The sequence below is a fragment of the Cynocephalus volans genome, chromosome 4, assembly GCF_027409185.1.
Source record: "Cynocephalus volans isolate mCynVol1 chromosome 4, mCynVol1.pri, whole genome shotgun sequence".
Classification (NCBI taxonomy): Eukaryota; Metazoa; Chordata; class Mammalia; order Dermoptera; family Cynocephalidae; genus Cynocephalus; species Cynocephalus volans.
In genome coordinates this window covers 45,977,917-46,002,730 of record NC_084463.1, presented here as the reverse complement: position 1 = coordinate 46,002,730, position 24,814 = coordinate 45,977,917, and positions in this window count along the sequence as shown.

Here is a 24,814-nt window from a genome sequence, read left to right as displayed (position 1 = left end):
AAGATGGACCCGAGCCCTGGTGCCAGACAATGGTGCTGGTTACCTCAGCAGGAATAAGGTGAGCGGGAGTAGGAAAAATAGGGGTTTACCTGGAAGTGCACATGGCTGAGTAGACTCTTCTTATCACAAGGGAGATGGAATTCCTCCTGTGCTGATCCCAGCTGTCCTCACCTTCCTCTGGGCCCCTTCTGTGGGGGGATTGTGTGCTGGGCACCTATAGTCTGCCATCTTAAATGGAGCTCTCATCTGAATTTTTTTGTTTATCCCAAATCTTTCTCTGCCTTTCTCTTCTTAAATATTTTTCTTTGTTATTCACTTTCTCACAATTTTGATTTTCCCCCTTTTCCTCCATTGTCTTGCCCATGTCAGTTTTCTGTTGTTCTTAGCAATGCCCCAAACTAGGTATTTTATGAAGAAACAAAGTATATTTATTTTGGTTCTGGAGGCTGTGAGAGGTCCACAGTCAAGGGGTTGCATCTTTCAAGGCTTTCTGCCTGGTGGGGAGTCTTGGCAAAGTCCCACAGTGGTTCAGGGTATCACATGGTTAGAGCGGCAAAAGCAAGGCAACATGCTTTCTCTTTGCCTTTATAAAACCGTCTGTCTACTTACTGATATCTTATTAAGCCATTAACCCAGAAATCCATGAATGTATTTATTCATTCGTAAGGGCATTGTCTTTGCTATCCACTCACCTCCAAAAATTTCCACTTTTCCAATACCATAGCCAGATTTCCAAGCCTCTTAACACAGTTACGATGGGGTTAAGCATCAATATGAGATTTGTTTGTGGGGTCCTTCATACTATAGCATGATGTTTATTCATACATTTATTTACTCTTTCAACGATCTTCACCAAACAGATTTTAAGCACTGGTAATTTTGTAGTTGTATTTATGACAGCAGTAATCTAAATAATGTCTTCCTTTTATGGAATTTACCTTCTGATGAGAGAGAAACAAGAAAATAGTATATGTTAAGTAGTTGAATAAAAATTGCAAGGACTGTTTTACTAGAGAGAGAAAAAATTGGAATGTGAGGATTTAGGAAGGACGTTCAGAGAAGAAAATTTTAGGAAGTTTATTGTTTACATTGGTGCACCTTCAGTTCAAACTAACTCTTTTTACATTTTGACCTATAATATGTACATGAATGCAAATTCTAAATTTGAGTGTGGGCATTACTATTGGAGATGCAAATTTGGAAATTGGTGTCCTAAAGATGTTATTTAAAGTTGTACAGGAGGACACCTCGGAAGTTGATAAAATGAGAAAAGAGGTCCAGGACTCAGCCTGTGTACCACCACATCAGAAATTATGAAGTTGAGGAAGACGTAAGATTGAATCCTGGAAAGAGGTGGACTTTAGAGGAGAACTTGGAGATTCTGGGTCCCAAGGCAAGTGAACCAAGAGTTTTATGTTTAGGGGCTCAGATTTCTGTTTGGCAGTGGCTTTTGAAGTCAGCATTTCCTTCTTCTCAGGAGATTCCATTTTCTATGAAACTCTAGACAGTTGAAATTTCGATGCACAAGACAAAAGCCTTCAGAAGCAGTGAATTGTCAAGCACAGGGTGTGTGTGCCAAAAATCTGGGGGAGAATGCAAGTTTAATTTAGAAGGCGCCAAAAACATTTTGCAAAGTTGGTGGGCACAGCCTGGATTGCAGAACAAAATGTCTTAGACCAGCAAGGAGAGGGTGCACAAGGTTGTGGTCTGGAGCTCCCTAACATAGTGGTTTGAGAAGTAAAGAAAGTCAGTTAAATGAAGGTTTTTGAGAAGGCGTTCTTTATCTAGTGTCGGGAAAAGGAGATCTTATTTTTTGAAAAACTTCTAGATGCCTGTACCCATTCTTCAGGGAAGAGTGAGAACTATGGAAACACAGGTACAAAGTCATTAATCTCAGCCACATTCCTGCATATGTGCTAGAAACTTTGCTTGCTCCTGCACCTGAAAGTAGCTGATCCATGCAAACCTTGCCATCTCAAAGCACAAAAATGAGGAAAAGGGCAGCATGAGACACTTATGGTTCTAGAATAAAATAGAGAAAAATAACAAGGTAAACAAACAGCAGGTGATAAGCACTTGTTGAAAACTAGGACTAGGCAGTAGATAAAACTTTTTACCAAATATACATGAATTAAAGATGAAAGAATATGAATAGAGAAGCTAAGGAAAACATGGTTTAACATTAGGAAATATATTAGTACCATTTATTGCATTAAGTCAATGTGAAGAAAACCTAGTCATAAAGCCAATACCCATTATTGATTTTCATAAATTTTGATGCCATTAGTATTAGAAGAAACCTTGACCTCTCCCTTCTTTTCCCTTACATGAGCATTCAATAAGATGTGCTTACTGTGGATCATGGATATGGTTATTTTTTTTCTCCCATCAGATGTTCAGATAGTCGATGACCTAACTGAGAGGTACCAGGAAAGCCACAGTAGACATTTGTGGAAAGTTGTAATCACCAACAGCAATACATTGAGGAGAGAGTTCAGTTAGGAAAACACACTTGATTTGAGCTCTAACTATATTTCAAATTTGACTATATAGAGTTGAAACTATTTAGAAATGAGGCATGGGGAGCTTAATGATTGTTAGAACGCACTTCTTTCTGGAGAGCCTGATGAGATGCATGCTGGAAGAGAAACCTGATGACCACATTATAACTGGGAAATCTCACAGAAATCATGAGTGCCTAAGTCATCATCCCAAGATTCAAACTGGACAGCAGCCTTTTGAATATAGTGGGCAAGAGGAAGCCTCCAACACAAATAGGATGGTTCATATGGAAGAGACCTTTAATTATAATGAATATGAGAAAGCCTGTGATAAATCAGCTGTCATTGCTCAAGAAATAACAGAGGTAGGGAATACTTTTCAATGTGATTTATACAGGAAAACATCCTATAAAAAGTCTAAACCCACTAAACACCAGGAAATACAACCAGGAGAGAATCCCTACAAATCTAGTGAATGGAAGAAATTCTTCATTAAGAAATCATATCTTACTGCACATCAGAACACATATAGGGAGAAGTCCTATGTGTGTAATGAATGTGAGAAGTACTTTTTTTCAGAGCTCAGAACTTACTGTGCATAAGAGAATTCACAGAAGAGAAAAACCCTGTGGATATAATGATTATGGAAAATCCTTTCACCGGAAGTCACTTCTCAACAAAGTGACTTCCAGTGAAAGGTTTTTCCACAGTTCCCACAGGTGAGAAACCATATCAATGTAAAGAATGTAGGAAAATTTTCTACTTTAAATCATACCTCAGTATGCATCAGAGTATTGAGAAACCATATGAATGTAAAGAATATAGAAAAACTTTCCATGGTAAGTCAGACCTCAATGTACATCAGAGAACTCACACACGCAAGAAACCCTATGAATGGAAGAGTGTAGGAAATCTTTCTGCCAGATTTCACACTTTGCTGTACATGAGAGAACTCACACAGGTGAGAAACCCTATAAATGCAATGAGTGTAGGAAATCTTTCTACAAGAATCAGCCTTCATGGAACATGAGAGAGCTCACATAGGTGAGGAACCTTATGAATTTAACAAATGTGGAAAAACCTTTTAACAGAAGTAATTCTTCAGCAGGACTCAGAGAATTCACACAAGTGAGGAGCCATATGAATGTAAAGAATGTGGAAAAAGCTTTCTTGGGATTCTATCACACCTCAGCTGCTATCAAGGCACTCACACAGGTGAGAAGCCATACGAAAGGAATGAAGATAAACTTTCTACCATAAATCCCATCTCTGTGTACTTCAGAGAACTCACACAGATGAGAAATCATATTAATGTAATAACTGTGGGGAGTTGTTTTGCCAGAATTGAGCTCTCATTACCCATACACAACGGAAAAAACCCTATGATTGGAATGAGTGTTGAAATACCTTTGCCTGAAGTCACACCTCAAGGTGCATCAGAGAACTCACATAGGATAAACCCTATTAATTTACAGTTGTCCCAAGATTTCCACATGGGATTTTTTCAAGGACTGCACAAGGATACAAAAATTAGTGGATGCTGAAGTCTCTTATATAAAGTGGTGTAGTATTTGCATATTACCCATGCACATTCTGATGTATATTTTACGTTGTGTTTGTTTACTTATACTACTGAATACAATGTAAGTACTATGTAAGTAGTTGCTTTTGTGTGTATTGTTGCATTATTTGCTTTTACTGCTTCTCTTTCAAATAGTTTCAATTTACAGTTTAATGAACCAGTGGATGTGGAACCCGCAGATGTGGAAAGAGGATTGTAATGAATGTCAGAATTTGTATTGCAGGGCCGAACCCGTGGCGAACTCGGGAGAGTGCAGCGCTGGGAGCACAGCGATGCTCCCGCCGCAGGTTCGGATCCTATATAGGAATGGCCGGTGCACTCACTGGCTGAGTGCCAGTCACGAAAAAGACAAAAAAAAAAAAAAAAAAGAATTTGTATTTGTATTGCAGCAGTCATCAGAGAACTCATACAGGGGAGAAATTTATTTTTTGACAGATACTGCCTATGTATATTGTAATAAGAATTTCTTTAAATTAAACATGTAGCCTGCATTCTCAGCCTTCTATTGTAGTGTGTGGGACCATGTAACTGAGTTCTGTTCTTGGCAAATGGACACAGGTGCTGACGATTACTTCTAGGCCTGGCAACAAGACAGTGTCCATGCAGTGCTCCCTGATTTAACATGTCCTCTGGGACTCAAGTGCAGAAGACCCTCAAGGTGGCCTTTGCAACCAAGAGAGAAGGTGGGATTTAAGACAGAAGAAATTGATTAGCACAGAGATTTTCCCACCTCTATCCACAAATCTCCATTTTTATTTTATCATGAGAGAGAAATAATACTTGCTTTGCTGAGCCACTGGATGTGTGCTTTCTTTGTTTGCTTTATGACCCATACAGACCATTGTAGCTAATTAAATTTATGAACTCTCTGAGCAAAGTTGCCTGTCCTTATATATCAGAAGATTCACACAGGAAAGAAATTTGTATTCTCACTTTCTATTTTCAAGTCTGTTTATGAAAAACTAAAATTATGGGGAAAAACAATGCAATAAATAGGGAAAATTTTATCAAGCATTTTATCAGGCACATGTCCTTTGGTGGTAAAAATAAAGTAAAATTTTGTAAATATTTTTAATGTGTCTGAAACATTTTAAGAACATTTTGAATTATGTATTAGCAAATTTAAATTAGAGGAAATTATCATTTATGTAATAGGGATGTAAATTTTTAAATAGAAATGTTAAATATGTTAATAATGTTAAATACTTTTAAAAACATTTGAATGTGGTCAGTTCAGTTGTTTAGAGTGTGGTGCTGATAACATCAACGTCCATGGTTCAATTCATATACCAGCTAGCCTCTTAAAAAAAAAAAAAGAAAGAAAAGTAACATACTTAATTGTATAAGAACTAATACTGGCATCTTCTGAGTAGAGGCCAAGTATCCTGCTGAACAGCCTACACTGCACAGAACAGTGCCCTCAAATGTTTAGCATTTATGCATATGAGGATGTTATGTTAAGAGAAATGTTACTTAATGGAACCCAGCAAAGCTGTTGGTAGGGAACATGTACATGTAGCATAATAGAGTGACTTTCAATAGGATTTCTCACACTAAATGACACTCTAGGTTTTTTCATGTCATTAAATATATTAAGTCTAAAGCGTGACATATTACACACTTTTCTTTACTCTCTTAGTGTGTGACCATTATTATTAAACCTTTTAAAGTAAAAAAGATGATTAAGGTTGAAGCCAACACAGAACCAGTGAGCTGAATAAAAACGTTGCCATACAAGTGCACAACTCAGGCACATAATTGTTAACGGCTTAAGTCTGAATTAATCTAAAAAGCTGTGTACAACAGTACTCATTGTATTCTGTTCAGTGGAAAGCAGTGTCTGGAAGAAAGATTTCTCCTCCGTTCCTATTTCTCATGTCTTTAAATGTGACTGCATCATAGGTGAGTATGTACCAAGCACTGTGTAACTGAGAAATCTCTTATGTTTCTGTTTGCAGTCATTGAGTGCGTGTCTTGTGACTTATGGGGCAACAGGATAATTCCTGGCTCCTCTTTGTATGACTTCCAATTTTAGTAGCCACTCTGTGCTTCTGTTTCTTCTTATTCAAAAAGAGAGTAGGAATAGAACCTGCGTCAAATGGTCATTGTGAAGAGTAAATTAAGTAAGCAAAGTGTTTTTGTTATTACCTGGCACCTGGTAAACAATGTGAGAGTATTTCAGAAAGTTTGTGGAAGAATAAGATTAAAAGATAACATGAATCTCTCCATAAGCTTTTTCTAGTACTTCCATATATACTCTGCAGCTGTGGTGGCAGTAGGTATCATCATACTTTATAAAATTACTGCATAATAAATTGGTAGGAGGCTCCAACAGACTGGATAGCAAAAGGTCATCTTCACCTTGGGACAGATTTTTGGTTTGGTTTTGTTACCCTCCTCTATACCGAGTTATTCAGGGATTTATTTTTCCTAAGCATTGTATAATTAGCTGAGACTATTCTTTTCTCGAGTGGTCCTTTTGGGCTGAGCATGTGACACAGTTCTGTCCAGTGTCTTACTAGAGGATTTTGTGACATGTCTGGGAAAGTTTCCTCCAAAAACAAGAGACTTGGAAAAGATGGTTTGTTGATGGAAGGACATTGCTATTTGTGGACATGTCCCCTGGTTGCATAATATGGTCCTTGGTTATGGGGCCTGAGGGTGGCAGGCAGAACACTATAGAACCAGCATGAATGACAATGTGAAGGGTCACTGAAATAGCCAATCCGGGGCTGCTCTCTTTGGGGAAATTTATGCCTAACATTAGGTTCCTAATATTGCATAAGGAATAGCCACCAACTTAATGATTTGAAACAGTACACACTATCTCAAGTTTCTGTGGGTAAGAGGTCAAGTTTCTATAGGTAAGAGGTGGGTGACCTCCACCTCTGCCCATTGGGAACAACTTTATTGGCCATGGTCATACCCCTTGGACATCCCCCAGATGCTGATCATGAGATGCAGACCACAAATATTAGTATAAATACTGGTTTGAAGAGAAATCATTTTGTGTATTGTACATAAAAAAAAAAAAGTAACCAAAACAAAGCCGAAGTATGTATACATATTCCACAGGGAGTTGACTGTAATGCAAAACGTATTTCTAGAGATGGAGCAAAATCTATACTGATAAAACATTCTGTCTGTCAGGTTGGTGTAATGTTTTTAGTGTCTGTGCACTTTACAACTGAGACTTAACATATATAAATTGAAAACTAGTCAACTTACAGAAGTGGACAAATTCATGATCATAGTTGGAGGTACAGTCAACTCTCTTCCATGGGTTCGTAAAGGTTTAATAAATGGAAATAAGAAGGTGCTGAAACCAGATTAAAGTAATTAATGAACACATAAACCTCAGAGTCAACAGGCTAGTAGCATTCAATGCAGAATGCCCTAAATATTGACTTTCATTGATGTTTTCCATGAAGGCAAGAAAGTATTGGCCAACAGCACAGCAAATATCCCACAGCCCGGGAGAACCTGAATTACAAGGTGGAGAACACATGGGAGGTCTTCAGAGCCCAGGCTCTGCTTGAAGTCCCAGGAGGAGAGCTGCAGGACCCATGGAGCCTGCAGACCTATCAATGTCCCCAGAACCTCTTTCCACTGAAGGAGCCTCCTGTAGTCCTTGGTGATCCCCTTACTACCCCCAGAGCCCCTGTGGAGACCTAGCTCCAAAAACAGATAGGAGCTAGTGGAATGGAATGGGGTTCATGAGAGAGAGGGTCTTGCTGGAGAGGGAGGTCCCTTTCCACCTGCCACTCTTCTGTCCCCAAATCTCTGGTAACAGTGGGCATAGAGCACAGCACTGTCATTTCATTATCATTTTCCACTCTAATCTTTAATCTTTATTTTCTTCTCCTCCTCCTCCTGATGGAGGATTAGGTTTCCTTCTTTTTCTAAGTTTGGTTTTTGTTGTGGTTTTTTTTTTTTTTTTATGGCTGGCTGGTATGGGGATCTGAGCCTTTAACCTTGGTGTTGTAACACCAAATCTCTAACCAACTGAGCTAAGTGGGTTGCCCTTTTTACTAGTTTTTAAGTTGAAAGGTTAACTCATTGATTTCAGATATTTCTTTTTAAAAAAAATCTATGTAGGTACATATATACAGAGGTTTACGGCTATCAGTGTTCTTCTAAGTCCTTTTTTTAGTTTTGGCATATTGTGTTTTACTTTTCATTCATCTCAGTGTGTTTCTAATTTTTCTTGTGACTTTTGCTATGACTCACTGGCTATTTGGGAGCATGTTGCTTGTTTTTTACATAATTGTGAACTCCTCAAATATCCTTCAGTTACTGATTTTTAATTTAAACGTATTGTGGTCAGAGAAAATATTTTGTATTGTTTCAGTCTTTAAATTTGTTGCTATTTTGTGGCTTAGCAAATGGTCTTTTCTGGAAAATGTTCCATGTGCACTGAACAGAATGTGTATTTTGTTGTTGGGTGGTGTGAGCTTAATAGATATCTGTTAAGTCATGTTGTTTTAAAATGTTATCCAGATGTTGTTCTTGTCAGTCTTCTGCCTAGCTGTTCTATCCGTTATTGAAGGTTGCAGTTGGTCTCCAAATATTTATGTAGAACAGTCGACTTCTTTTTTAATTTTTCCTGTTTTCATTTAATGTTGGGCTTCTTTGTTATGTGCATGTATGTCTGTAATTGATATCCTCATGGTTTGTCCCTTTTCATTATAAAATGTCCCTTTTTCTCCTCAGTAGCATTTTTTTCTTAACATTTATTTTGTCTCATGTTAGTATGGCCAGCCAGTGTAGCTGTCTTATGCTTGTTTTCATTGAATATCGTTTTCCATCTGTTAACTTTCAACCTTTTTGTATCTTTGAATTAAAAGTGTTTCTAGATAAGTATTCAAGAGATGTAGAGATGGGTAGACAAGCAGTTGGGTGGATGGAAAGATAATGGATGAATAGAGAGGTGGTTGGCTGGATGCCTAAATGAACAGGCAGATGAGTGAATAGTGATGAGCTGGGTGGCAATGAATAAAATCACAGAATTAAAACTGACTGAAGAAACTTAATTGATAATGCAGTAAATGAACTTTTATCACATGAGCAAGAGAGTGACCCTCAACACTACTGCCAGCTGTTGGGGCCCATGGGGAAGACACCCTTTGGCTTCTCATGCTCTGCCAGAATGAAGGGGCAGGGCAGAGTCAGGCTGGGCTGCAAGCTCATACCTCTGTACCTCACCCTCCACCTCCTGGCAGTGCAGCAGCAGGGTCCTCAGGGTCTCTGCAGGGACAGCAAGACGGCCTTGTGAGAGCTCATCAAGCCTCAGCTTCAGGCAGGTGAGATAGGGCCACATCATGTTTGGTCTGTGGACACCTGATTGGACTTTGACACTTACTGTGATTCTAGTGGAACCACAGGAGAGATCATGTAAGGCAAGTGTATTAGTCTGTTTTTGTGTTGCTATAACAGCACATCTGAGACTGGGTAGTTTATATTTTTAAAAAGTTTATTTTGCTAACAATTCTAGGACAGCTGCATCTGGTATGAACCTCAGGCTGCTTCTACTCATGGTGGAAAGTGGCAGAGCATGCAGCAGGTGTAAACAGATCACCTGGTGAGAAGCAAGAGAGAGGGGGAGGAGAGGTGCCAGGGTCCTTTAAACAACCATCTCTTGCAGGAACTAATAGAGCAAGAACTCACTCACCCTGAGGGCATGGATCTATTTATGAGGGATCTCCTCCCCATGACCCAAACAGCTTCCAACACTGCCACACTGGAGATCAGATTTCAACATAGACTTTAGGGGGGCAACATTTCCAAAGTCTATTGTTCCACCCCTTGTCCCCCAGAACTCATGTCCCACTCAAATACATAACACATAGTTGGGTCATTCCATCCCAATAGCCTCAAAAGTCTTAGGTTGTTCCAGCACCAACTTCAAAGTGCAGTCTCATCTGAGACTGAAGGCAAAACTTCCAGTTGTGAACTTGTAAAAATCAAAAACTAATTTATCTACTTCCAAGATACAATGGTGGAACAGACATTGAGTACAAATTCCCATTCCAAAAGGGTGGAATAGGCCAGAAGAAAGAATAAACAGCCTTAACAACTCTGAAACCCAGCAGGGCAGACATTAAACCTTAAAGCTCCAAAATAATCTCCTTTGAGTCCAAGTTCAGTGTCCTGGGCAGAGTGGGGGAATCAGGTCTCCAAAGCATTGGGCAGACCTGCCCTTGTGGCTTTGCCAGGAGCAGCCCACTGGGCAACACTGGTGCCTGTGGCTTTTCCAGGCTGGCATTGCACATTCCTAGTGGCCCTACAGTTGTTGGGTCCTGGAAGTGGTCCTGCTCCCTTGGCTCTACTAGACATTGCTCTAATGGGGGCTCTCTGTGGGGGCTCTGACCCCACATTTCTGTTCTGCATTGCTCCAGTAGATGCTCTCTGTGGTAGCTCCACCCCTGCAGCAAGTCTCTGCCTAAATTCCCAGCCCTTTCCATACAACCTCTGATATCTGATTGGAGGCTGCTGTACCTCCACTGCTGTTGCATTCAGCATACCTTCAGCCTTAAAACAACGTGGGCATCACCAAGATTTCCAATGTGCATTCTCCAGAGCTGCAGCATCAACCACACATGGGGCCACTTTAAGAAGGCTGCTCCAGCCAGAGTGATTGGGTTGCAGGGAGCAGCTTCCCGAGGCTGAGCAGGGCAGCAGAACCCCAGGTCTGTCCCCTAGAACAATTCGGTTCTTCGAGGCCTCAACCTGTGATTGTAGGGGTGTCACTGGGAGACTTCTGAAATTCCTTTAGGGCCTTTCTCTCATTGTCTTCTCTATTAGCACCTGGTTGCCTAATAGCCATGCTAATGTCTTTAGCAGTCAGTCCTTCTGCACCCTTGGATTCTTCTGAAAATGCTCTCTTGTTCTCTACCAGATGGCCAGGCTGCAAATTTTCCAAATCCTTATGTTCTGCTTCTCTTTTAATTACAAATTCCAGCTTTATATCATGCCTTTCCTGCCATAACTGAGCATAGTTAATTTCAAATAGCCATGCAGTTGTCTGAATACTTTGCTCCTTAGTAATTTTTTCCACCAAATATGCTGGTTCCTAACTTTTAAGTCCCACCTTCCACAAAACCCTAGGGCATGGAAAGAATACAGCCAAGTTTCTTGCTATGATGTAGAAAGGGTAGTCTCTTGTCCAGTTCCAAATAAGTTCCTCATTTCTGTCTGAGATCTCATCATCGTGGCCTTTATTGTCCACATTTTTATCAGCATTCTGGTCACAACCATTAAAGGATCTCTAAGAAGTTCCAACCTTTCCCTTCTCTTTTTGCCTTCTTCTGAGTTCTCCAAACTCCTCCAACCTTTGCCCAGTTCCAAAGCTGCTTCCATATTTTCCAGTGTCTGACTCCTTGGTACCAACTTTCTGTAATAGTTCATATTTGTGTTGCTATAAAAGAACACCTGAGACTGTGTAATTTATTTTTTTTAAAGTGGCCTATTTGACTCACAGTTCTGGGACAGCTGCCATCTGCATCTGGCACAGGTCTCAGGTTTCCTCTACTCGTGGTGGAAAGTGGAAGGAGATCACATGGTGAGAGAAAGCAAGAGAGAGGGGGGAGGTTCCAGGCTCTTAACAACCAGGTGTAATGGGAACTAATAGAGCAAGAACTCACTAACACCCCCCCAAGGGAGGGCATTAATCTATTCATGAAGGATCCACCCCTTATAACCTAAACAGCTCCCAACACTGCCACATTGGAGATCAGATTTCCACATGAGCTTTGTGGGGATAAAGGTTTGGGGGACAAACATCCAAAGTATATCATGTTTGATCAGAATGTCTCCTGTTGCTGTGGAGGTTACATGGGGGACATGTGGGGAAGGTGCGTCACACTGGAAGATTGGGTCATGGGGTCACACCCAGATTGCAAGAAAGGCCTCATTTTTCTGGATTCTCCTCTTCATATCCAGGTGAGCCTCCTTGGTGTCCTCTTTATTAAGGAGAATCTCATCCATGGGACATTTTTAAATTTTTATTTATGTTTTAAAAAAATTACTTCAGGGAAAGATGTGGGTCATAGTGTTGTCTTCACATATCCTTGAGACCTCCTTCTGTTCTCTCTTATTTTACCAGCTTTGAAATTTTCTTTGGATTGACACCCTCACAAACACGTTATGAAAATATTTACTACATTAGGTGAAATTATCTAAATGGACTTCTAATGCCATATATAATCACATTTCTCAAATTATGAGTGTGTTTGAGAACTTTTATTTTTAGGCAACATTTGTTTCTGTTTCAAACAATTTGTCCATTTTTGTCAATTTTGCTTTGTTGGATTATTGTTTAAAATACATTATTCTGTCATGGAATTAGTTGTAATTCATTATCTAGTCTCCAATTTATTTTGACTTGTTTCTGTTTAATGTTTTTGAACACATAACACATTCAAGTGTATTATTCTTATTCTAAATGACTCTAAGTTTCTGACCTAAGTAACTTTGGAAAACAGTCTTTTGACTGGATATTGTGTGACTTGATAACTGTACATAGACACTGTGCTCTCGATGGTAACTTTTTATCTCACAAAGATATGGGTTAGGAATTGCAAAACTATATGGAAGTGAATAAATGTCAGATAATTAGTGCACAGTTTCTCACAGTAGGTTTTAAAAAGTTAGAAATAATCTAAGGAAAATGCTAGAGTGAACCCTCTGGTGGTAGATTGGAGTTAGAAAGTATAATCTAGTGTGTATTTTAATCTTCCTGTCCAGTTAGATAAATAAATAGATAGATATAGATATGTGTTTGTATCTGAGTTTATATTTACATGTGCATTTTCAAACTTTGCTGAGAGGACCAAGAGGTAGTCAAACCCCAGTATAAATGAGAACACTTAGCACCCAGATCTTGGTTTCTAAATACCATCTTTTAATAAAAAGAACCATGGCTTTCTAGAGAAATGGCTAACACTAGAGCTGGAAATGGAAAATATAAGATGTGCCTAGAGCATCTTGCAGAGCCCAAAAGTATGAAAGTACTTTAAAATTACACACACACACAGAAACCAAGAATAGGGAGTTGTCAAAAGGAGCCAACCTAATAAACCTCCCAATGTCCCAAGCTAGAATAACATGAGCAAAAAATAAATAATGATAGCATTAGATTATAACTCAGAAAATAAAATACATATCCATTTGTTGATACTCATACCAAAAATGATTAAATAAGAAAGGAAGAGAGAAAGAAAGGAAGAAACAAATTAAGCGAGGGAGAGAGACAAGTTTTCCTTACAGAAGAATTCCAAGTAGTAAATGTAGATGGATAATGCAAAAGATAAAATCACTACTAGACATTCAGAGTAATAGGCAAGATTCACTGGCGAATGGAAAATTTGTGGGTGAAACTTAAAGGAGAAACAGCGTATTTGCAAAGCTTCAAAGTATCTAGCTCCAAATATTTATTAATGCCTTTTATTCTCTTAATTTCTTTAAAAGCCTATGGCTGTTTAACTCAAACTTTATAAACACTGTATGTGGGGATTCATAATGTGTAAATATATAATTTATAACAGTAGCTGAAATGACAGGAGGTAAATGGAACTGTTGTGCAACAAGGCTTTTATATTTTACATTTATTAAAATAGTACAATATTGACTCTAAGGTATTTTAATCCCTGGGCCACCAACTATAAGTATAAAGAGATGTCATTGAAATGCTAATAAAAATTAAATACAAAAAGTGTTTTAAAACTTCCATGGCTCCTTTAGACATAAGAGCTAAAAGCAGGAAATATCCCAAGTGCCCATCAATAGAGAAATGGATGTACAAGTTGTGGAGCATTCATACAACAGAACACTGCTCAGCAATACAAAGGAACAACTGCTGAGGCCCACACCTCGAGTGACTCTCAGACATGCTGAATGAGACAGCACTCGTACATGTTGTATGACTGCAGGCCAAATGAACCAATGGTGAAATGTACCACAGCAGCAAATTGCCTCTGGGGAAGGAAAACGTTGCCTGGTGAGGAGAGCAAGAAAATGTTCTGATGATTAAAATATTATCGGTTTAAAAAGATGAAGTTTATATGGGTGTATTTATTTGTCAAAACTGTACATTTAAGATTTGTGCCTTGCCATTGATGTACATCTGAGCCCACAGGAGGAAAAAATAAATAAAACAAAACTAAAAAGCGATAATGTGAGGGGGGGAAATTTGTTTCAGTATAGATGGAGTGAAAATGGCACATGATTGGTAGTTGTTAAAATGAAAGAGAGAGAGAAAGAGAAAGAAAGAATGAAGCACGTTGAACTTTCAGAAGGAGAGGACAAATCCAAGTTTACTAGAGGTGGGAGGGATGAGGGATACGGGGATGTTGGGGGGAGATTAGGTAAGTGGCATAAAGAATAATTACAAATATCTAATATTTATTTGATCATCACATGTTGTACGCAGGAGACTGTTGTTAACACCGTACCCCCAAATATGTATAATCAATTATGCTTCAATAAAAAAAAGAAAACAAAAAGAAAATTAAAATTTCAAAAAAAAAAAAAAAAGGTTGGGTGGCAGGTCCATAGTACTATTTTGTTTATTTGTATATGATTAAAATGTTGTTTAAAAAGCGCTTCTATAAAATGAGTTTGATCTACATTGTTAGCTCTTAAGATCCTGGTTCCCTTTGGAGAGAAGCATGGGAGAAAGTGATTGTCAAGAGGCATGAGTGAGGCTGGTTCTACTTCTTGCTTACACAAGTGTATTTGCTTTGTAATAATTTATTGAGCTTTACATAAAAGTGCGTGTATTTTTATATGCATGTTATACATCAATACGAATTTTAATATTGCATATTTGCACAAAAATTCTAACTCAATGTCTCAAAATAACAGCAGTTTTGTTCTGTTTTAAAGTGCAACGAGTTCACTCATGGCATCATCAGATAGGTATTAATATTCTGAGGTATTTATTCTTCTACTAACACTTCCGTGATCCCCTAAGGTCAAGGTCAAATTGCAAGATAAGAAGTTTGCCTTTAATCTTTTCCCTTCAAATCCAAACTGTAGGACAAGGCAGTGGACAGTTATTAGGACATGGTGTTCCTTCCTTCTGGGACCCTTCTTTTTCCATGGCTGTCTGATCTTTAGCAAGGGGAAATGGGCCCACTCCAAGCAGCACGTGGGAATCAGTGGTCTATCTTTGGGCACTTTCCGCCTGCAGCTTCCTGCTGCCTCTCCAGGTACCAACTTGTTGCTTTGCCTCCCACAGATTTGTCACCCCTTTTCCCCTGGCTGATGGAGCCACCAAAGATTACTCAAAGCCCATCTCTTCTGAGCAGTGAGAAGCCCCAGAAGGGGGTTAATCTCCCAGAACCTTCAAGATAGAGGCATTCCTTCCATTTGAGTAATTAACCATGAATTGGGGTTCTCTTCCTGCATTTATTTTCCAGCCCAGGAAGTTAGAGGAAGAGAACACAGGTGGGGTTTTTGCTAAGTATAGTTTAACAAGTTTAACAATAGAAGCTGGTAAAATGCAGTTAAGTTAATCCACTAACAAAAGCTTGATTTTAGCAAACATTCTCTTCTTACAGCAATTTCCCAGCATCTTTACATATCAATCAGTAACCTGTCTGTCTTTGAGCCATCAACTTTGCTGCTGTGTTACAATTCTTTATCTTACAACAGAGACTATATATCCTTGGGAAAATTTTCTGTCCTTTGCAAGGTCAATATTTGAAACTGCAAGGCTTTGTAAAACCAGGCCCGGTGAAGTACATTTGCTTTATGCATACTCTGCACCAACTCTCCCACCCTTGGGCCTGAGGAGAGTTGTTGGTGGGGAGGGGTGTTCCCTTGCTTCTGGCAGAGAAGGGGGTTCAGGCCCTTCACCTTCCTTATGTCAAAGACATCAGAACCCTCAGCTGCATTTGCAATGTGGCAGCCAAGGTCCACATGTGGCCACTGAACACCTGGAATGTGGCTGGTCTGAATTAAGATGTGCTTTTTGTTTTGGTGATCTTTTCTATTGTATTTCATTTAATTCTGTTCTGATCTTATTTATTTTTCTGTCTACTACCTTTAGGTTTGGATTTTTGTTTTTTTTCAAGTTCTTTGAGGCATTATTTTAGGTTATTTGAAGTCTTTCTGTTCTTTTAATATAAGCATTAATTGCAATAAATCTGTCTCTTAGTGTTGCTTTTGCAGTGTCTCACAGGTTTGGTATGATGTATCTTTAATTTCATTAGTTTCTAGAAATTTATTGATTTCCTCTTTAATTTCTTCTCGGACCCATTGGTTGTTCAGGAGCCTATTTAGTTTCCATGTATTTTTATAGTTTCTAGAGTTATGCCTATTATTAATTTCCAATTTTAGTCTATTGTGGTCTGAAAAGATACTTAGAATGATTTCAAATTTTTAAAATTTGTTGAGACTAGATTTGTGACCTGATATGTGGCCTATCCTGGAGAATGTTCCATGAGATCATGTGAAGAAAGTATGTTCTATAGTTGTTGGGTGAAACATTCTCTGTATATCTGCCAGGTCCAGTTGGTTTAACATGTAATTTAAATCCTGTGTCTCTTTGTTGATTTGTTGCCTAGAAGATCTGTCCCATACTGAGAGAATGGTGTTCAGGTCACCCACTATTAATGTATTAGGGCCTATTTCTTTCTTTAGGTCTAAGAGTGTTTGCTTTATATATCTGGGTGCTCCAGTATTGGGTTAATATATATTTATGATTGTTATTTCTTCTAGCTAGATAGATCCTTTTATCATTATATAGTGGCCTTCTTTGTCTCTTTATATATTTTTGGTTTAAAGTCTATTTTATCTCATATAAGAGGAGCCCCTCCTGATCATTTTTGGTTTCTGTTTGCATGGTATCTATTTTTCCATCCCTTCACTTTTAGTCTGTGTGTGTCTCTACAGGTGAGGTGGGTCACTTGAAGACAGCATATACTTGTGTCTAGCTTTTGTGTGTGTGTGTGTGTGTGTGTGTGTGTGTGTGTGTGTGTGTCCGGTAAGGGGATCATAACCCTTGGCTTGGTGTTGCCCACACTGCGCTCAGCCAGTGAGCACACTGGCCATCCCTATATAGGATCCGAACCCATGGCCTCGGCGCTCCCAGCACCGCTGCGCTCCCAGCACCACACTCTCCCAAGTGAGCCACGGGGTCGGCCCTAGCTGTTTAATCGAATCAGTATATCAGTGTCTTTTGAGTGAGGAATTTAATCCATTCACATTTAAGGTGGTTACTGACAGATATTGTTTAATTCTTCTCATTTAATTACCTTTTGTTTAGATGTTTTAAATATCTTTTGATCCTCACTTCCCCTTTTATTTCTCTTCTGTGTTAGTTGGATATTTGAGGTGGCATGATTTAGCTTTTTGCTCTTTCTCACTGGCATTTTTGTTTTGACCGCAGGTTTTGCTCTTTGCTGTGCATCTATCTGTGGTAGTGACATTCAGTATCAGATTCCAGAAGCAGGGCTCCCTTAAGAATTTCTTGCAGCACTGGTCATATGGTTGTGAACTCCGACAAGTTTTGTCTGGGAAATACACTATTTCTCCCTCATTTCTGAAGGAGGCCTTGCTGGGTATAGAATTCTTGGCTGGCAATTTTTTTCTTTTATTGTTTTGAATATATCATTCCACTTTCTTCTGGCCTGTAGGGTTTCAGTTGAGAAGTCTGCTATGATTTTGATAGGGGTTCCCTTATATGTGACCTGACATTTTTCTCTTGCTGCTTTTGGAATTCTCTTTGTATTTGAGCTTTGCAAATTTGACTAAAATGTGTCTTGGAGAGGATCTTTTTGGACTGTATCTTTTTGCGGACCTTTGAGCTTCTTGGATCTGAAGGACTGCATCTCTCCCTACCCCCAGGAAGTTTCCTGTTATTATTTCCTTGAACAGGTTTTCAATACCTTTTCCTTTTTCCTCCCTTTCTGGAATACCCACAATTCAGATGTGAGAGTGCTTGAGGTTGTCTGCTATCTCGAATCTTCCTCATTATTTTTAATTCTTTTTTCTTTTTTCTTTTTTTTTTTTTTGGTCTGGGTTATTTCAAAAAGACCATCTTCAAGATCTGAAATTCTTCTGCTTGCTCTAGCCTGCTACTTAAGCTTTCTGTTGTGTTTTTTACTTTAATACATGAATCTTTCAATTCTAGGAGTTCTACATTCTTTTCTAAGGTATTATTCTCTTTGTAATTTTCCTCCTTCATATTCTAGGTATTTTTTCTTGTTTCCTTGTATTCTCTAATTGAGTCTTCTTTTAATTCTTCAAGCTTTCATAATATCATTGCTCAGAATTCTTTTTCAGACATTTCAAGGATTCCCTGTTCTATGGGGTCTGGAATTTGAGCATTACTGTTTTCCTTTAGTGGTGTCATATCTTTTTTTTTTTTTTTTTTTTTGTAGTTCTAGTATTTTTTCATTGATGTTTGGTCATCTGGTAGAGGACTTGCTTCTTCTGTTACTGTGGATTTGGCTGTGAGGATAAAGACTTCCTCCTCTATTTGCAGGCTCTACTGGTGACTCTTCTTATGTCAATGTAGTCAAATGAGTGGCAGGTTGCCTGTAGAGTGGCCCTGGCAGCTACTGTTGTGGTGAACTGTCTTTATGGTTACAGAAGGTCTGGCAGTATCTATACTAAACCACCTTGGCTCCTGTTCTAGCTTTCCTGAAAAGGAAAAGTAGACTGAGCTCCTGGTGCTGTGCAGGTCTAAGCTCACCTCAGTGCCTGCTGGGTTGTGTGTGCTTCCCTCCAGACCTTTGATTCAGATTTCTAGAATTTTAAAGGACAGGACTAATAGAGATTTTTGGCTGTAAACATACACTCTCTCAAGAAAAGAGAAGGACCCAAAAGGCATTTTAAAGATTATCAAGGTTACCACTACCATTATAGGCTCAAAGTATATGTGCCTCAGGGGTAAGGGTATTTCCACCTCTGTTTCAAAGGGGCCTTCTGTGCTAAGCAGAACCACATGTATTGGTCTGTACTAGAATGTCATGTTGGCAGGAAAGTCACATAGGAGCCCAGGGGTAGGACCCTTGCAGAGAGCATTGTGGGTGGTATCCCACCAGGCTAAAACAGCAGGACTGCCACACAGGGCTGTTGGGGTGACACTGCCCCCCAGTGGGCCTGGAAGGCAGCGCACAGACCCAAAGAGAATAATTTTCAATTTTTAAGATGTGATGGATTTGTACTGCCAGGTTTTGTAATGGTTTGGGTCTAATACTCCTTCTTTCTTTCCTGTTTCTACCTTGAAGAATGGGAATTTAAACCCTATGCCTGTTTCACCATCTTATTTTGAAAGCAGATAACTTGTCTGGTTTCACAGGTTCAGCTAGAGATAATCTTTGCCTCAGGATAAATCATACCTCAAATGTTACCTGGATGTGATTTAGAAGATGTAGATGAGAGTTTGGACTGGAGACAATACAGTTGATGTTGAAATGTGTTAAGACTTTTGAGACTGTTGAAATGTAATGAATGTATTTTGTGTGCAGAAGAAACATGAAGTTATTGGTGCTAGGGGCAGATTGTTGTGTGCTTACTTGTGAGTACCATTGTCCAAGTCTGTGAGCACATCACATCAGAGCTATCACCACAGGCCCTGGACACTCTCCTCCTGGAAGGCAAGAAACAGGAAGAATTTCTTGTGACATGACATACTTGCATAGCCATCTTCCTGGGAGAGGATGCTGTTTGTGCCAGGTTTCTTTTCTTTTCTTTTTTCTTTTGTGCTGTTTGTGCAGGTCCTGCCTGGCTGCCTCGTCATCTCTAGGTGGGGAGTATCTGGACTTGCAGGGAGAAACATAAGCTCTACTGGCCACTAATTGTCCACACGGCTCCAGATCTGTTCTTTACAGATCATGCTGGGCATGGGTGGTCACCACGTGTTGTCAAAGAGATCAGGTTCAATTCCGGAAGGTGTGCACCTTCCTGGTTTCTTTCTCATGACCGGTTGAAGAAAACACCAGGTGTCTCCTAATTCAGTTGGGGTGGGAACACTGATGTCCTGCCCCTGTGGTGTTTGATTTTACTGCCTTTTGAGTTCTCCTATGGGTGTCCCTTCTGTTATTTTAAAGGTTTATACTTTTACTCAGAGGAGAAGAGAAGGAAGTAATGGTCTACTTGGTCTCATCTAAACAGAACGTTTCAGTCCTTTTCTTTGGCTCAGGATTTTTCTGACACCTCAAACCTGAAGTAGTTTATTTAAATTGGTCCTGAAGTTCCTCTAACACAGCAGCAATAAAATTTACTGGTACCCCCAAGTTGGTGGTTGCACAGATGCCATATCCCCACTTAACTCTGATTTGCCTCTCCTCTCAGTAAATTTCAGAGGAACAGATTTAATTTTCCTCTTCTGCTTTTCTCTACAGTTCATTAATGTTTTTTAAGATAACTATCTTCTAAATGCCTTTTGACTTTACATTTGCTTTTCATTCTATGTTAATTGGGAATACAAGGACGGTATTATTTGATCATTGATCATACACAATCTGTGTTATTCCTCATTTTACTAGGACTGGTCCAAAATTTTCAGCCTTAATGCTACTTGATATGGATTTTGTTATAGACATTTATAATATGTTAAGACTTTGGATGCCTGAAAAAATATTGTTTGTTTTTCTAAAGTAAATTTAAAGACTTTGAAATAGTTCTAAATATTGTATTTTTAGCTCCATGTAGGTGTGACATAGAGCAAGGACTGTTTTTCAGAGTTGTACTAACCATGCATGGCCCATAATTAGTGCTAAAACATTAGTGGTTGAAATGAAATCCCTGTTTGCAATTTTGGTTAAAAAGCAAGTCAAAGTCAAGGACAGATGGTGTGCTTTATAGTCTGCTCCACATGGGGTGTGGTGAAGTAAACCTCACCTTGTTCATGTCAACTATGACTTCCTGGCTCTGTCCATGGGTGAGTTGTGTCTTTACTTTACTTCTTACCTCCCAGTAGCTGCTTACACTTCTCCGTGGTTTAAGTTGACACTGACTTCCTGCTTTCTCATCATCCTCTTTTGCTCTTCCTTTTAGTTCTTTTTTTGTGTTCAAATGCAACAGTTTAAATGACATATTCAAGGCTTGCTGTTTGTTTTCATTGATATTCTCTCTCTAGACAGCCTCAGTGTAGCTCAGTGTTTCTAGTTGGTTCTGGATTTTCTCCTATCCTAGCAGAACTCCTGTATCTCATGAGACTCTCCTCTGGACTCTATGATTTATAAACTTGTCTCCTCAAACACATAATACAGCCTTTTCCAATAAAAACAAAACAAAACAAACAAATAACAATCCTAACAACAACAACTCACAATACAAAAGAAAAAAATCGTTTTTTTTCCTTTATGTTCTCTATCAAAAAAATCTTATTAACCTCTCATGGACCAACCAATATTTGATTTTCTTGGTTTTGGCTTGAATTAACCTGTCAAGTCTGTCACTTTTTCTTCACTTCCACTCTTGTAACCACTGTTCAAGTTACCATTACTATAAACAATGATGGGTGCTAAACAAACACAGTGAAATGCTGGTAGGAGGTTAAAGTATACAAACTTTCTGAAAAACATTTTAGAAACTTCTATCAAGAGTTTTAAGGTGTTTGTTTTTCCCTTTTTATCCAAGGACTTACCACCTCTGGGGGTCAGTCCTGTGGAAAAACTTATAGAGGTAGATAAAGAGTTTCATACAGATAGGTTCATTTTAACAATTACAGTGACTGTAAAGTGTATAAACCCCACAATTGAATGTGGGCAAGTAAATTGTGACTTTCAGCACAAAGGGGAAAATACTTGAAAGCTTAATATTATACCATTCTAGTGAGAGAACACACTTGGTATCCATTAAATCCCTCCATGAAATGGTATATGTTTAATTTTAAGAGGGCTAAGAAAGAAGGAAAGATAGAAAAAAAGAAAGAAAAGACCACAATAATATGTTGAACTTTCAGAAGGAGAGAACAAACCTAAGGATACCAGTTGTGGGGGGAGGGCAGGGGTCGGGGAGTGATAGGTCGAGTAAGGGGCATAAAGAAAATTTATGATGTGAAATAATATGCTAATAGAAAGGGTTATTTTAAAAGACATTTAAATTACATAAGAAAAATTCATATGTATAAAGTTTGTCGACCAATATTATGGCTGTCTAGGAAAATATTTTTAGAGAAGTTTATAGGCAGCCAAATGTGAGGATTGACCGAGAAAACACTAACCAACAGTTGGAAAGTGCTTCATAGTTTGCTACAAGCAAAGCATTTTATAGGGGAGTTTTGAAAGGGAGGAGAAAGCTCCAGGTACATTTGTTTTTTTCTCATGGAACAGAAGAATCACAATCATTGGTTACTGATTACAAATGGCAGCCAAAAGCGTCTGTGTACAATCTGAAGCATAAGCTTCATGCCCCAGCTATACTTAACAATATCTAAACGGCTTATTAGAACCAGCAGATTATACATGGATCCATAAATCAGCAGTTCTACTGCAAATGTTTATCTGAAGAACAAGACGTCCACACCAAGTTGAAGAAACTTAAGACAGTGGGTTTTGGAAAACATGCTTCGTTTTGATTATTTTCTCCATCATCATCTTAAATTCAAGTTATGTTAACTTTGTAAGAGGAATATATTTACTAATTCAACAAACACTTACTGAGCTTCTAACATTTGGTTACACCTCCCACCCCAATTAAGCACCCTGTTTCATGTTGCCTCCTGTGATTCTTCAGGAGATGACATATGAGTGTCACAGGGAAACAGACTGTTGAGCTGGACCAGTCCTTATTATGGCATTCAGCTCTGCAGCTCCAGAAACTGGGTGATTATCAGGTAACTCAAAGTTATTGAGGATCATAGAGATAACTCATGAAAAGTGCTAAAGGGACTTATGCTCTTTTAGTGACGTATTCCTGGGACCTATTTTGGACCCAATGTTTATGATTAAAGGTGCCAGAGCACCCTGATTAGGGGAGAAAGGGCTGGCTATTGTTCCTGGAGTTAGAGCCAAGAGAGAAGAGAGTCTAGAAGAATCACCCCCTGCTCCCAGCAGAGTCCATACCAGTAGTGATAAGATTCCTCCTGTCAAACCCCACTGCTCTTTATCCATGGATAAGACCTAATGGGTACTGTTTGGGGTTCCTGGTTTAGTTTTTTTTTTTCCCCCTATATATCGCTTTGTTTTCTGATTTGTTACATGCTGTGTTTGGCTTATTTCACTTCTTCTAATGTCCTCCAGGTCTTTCCTTTTGTATTCATATTATCACATATGGCAGGATTTTCTTCGTTGTTTAAGGTCTATATTTTGCTATTATGACTAGTGATGAAATAAACATGAAAGTACAGGTATCATTGAGATAGTGATTTTATTTCCTTTGATAAATACTGAAAAGTGGGATTGCTAGCTCATATGGGAGTTCTATTTATAATTTTATTTGGGAAACCTTCATACTGTTTTTCATGATGGCTGTACCAATTTATATTCCATCCAGCGGTTTATAAGGTTCCCTTTTCTCCACATCCTGGCCAGTACATGTTATCTTTTGACTCTTTGATAATAGCCAAACAGTTGTGAGGTAGTATTTTACTCTGGCTTTCATTTGCATTTCCCTGATGATTAGTGATGTTGTACACTTTTTCAAAGACATGTTGGCCACTTACATGTCTTCTTTGGAAAAAATATCTGTTCAGACTCTTTACCCATTTTTTATTTGGGTTGTTTGGGGGTTTTATTGTTTGTTTGTTTGTTTGCTATTGAGTTGTATGTGTTCCTTATATATTTTTGATATTACTCTTCTACTGAAAATATGATTTGCAAATATTGTCTTAGTTCCCCTTTTCATTTTGTTTATCTTCTTTGGTATGCAGAAACTTTTTGGTTTGATATAGTCCCCCTTTATTTTTCCATTAGTTTTTGTGCTTTTAGTGTATATCCAAAAAGATCATTGTCAAAACCCATGTCATGGAACTTTTCCCATTTTCTTCTTGGTGTTTTATCATTTTAGGTCTTATTTTAAATCTTTAATCCATTTTGAGTTGATTTTGTGTATTGTGTAACATAAGAGTCCAATCTGAATTTTTTTCATGTGGATATCCAATTTTCCACCATGACTGAGAGAGAGAGAGAGATCACGTGCATTCAGCAGTCCTTGGAACCTCAGGTGCCCCTTGTCACTCAGTGGCACCTGTGGGGCTTCAGCCCCCATCATGCATGGGCAGAGGCAGGCATAAGTCCTATATGTACTCTTCTGGGATGGAATTCAGGTGCCTCTCAGAAGCGTACACCTCAGGACCCAGGCTGCTGAGACAGTTATCATGTTTTAAATGCACATCCTCTGCTTTGTGGTATATTTGCAGTTATAAGACCATAACTTTTGTCCAACTTTAGCACATTTCCATTAGCCTCCCCAAAAGCTTCATGGTATTTGCAGTCACTTCCCATTTCCCCCAGACCTAGATAACTACTGATCTCTGGTCTGTTTCTAGAGATTCACCTTTTCTGGACATGTCTTTTAATTGGAATCACACAGTATGTGACCCTTTGTGTTTGGTTTCTTTCTGTCAGCTTAATGTTTTTTAGCTCCATTCTTGTTGTAGCAAGTATCAGTATTTAAATCATTTTGATTGCTGAATACTAGTTTGTTATAACAGCAGGTCTTTCCTTCTACTCATTGACAGTTTTTTGTTTTGTTTTGTTTTGTTTTTAACAAAAACCTCCAGTACAGTGTTGAATAGAAGTAGTAAAAGTGAACAGTTCTGCTCTGTCCCCAA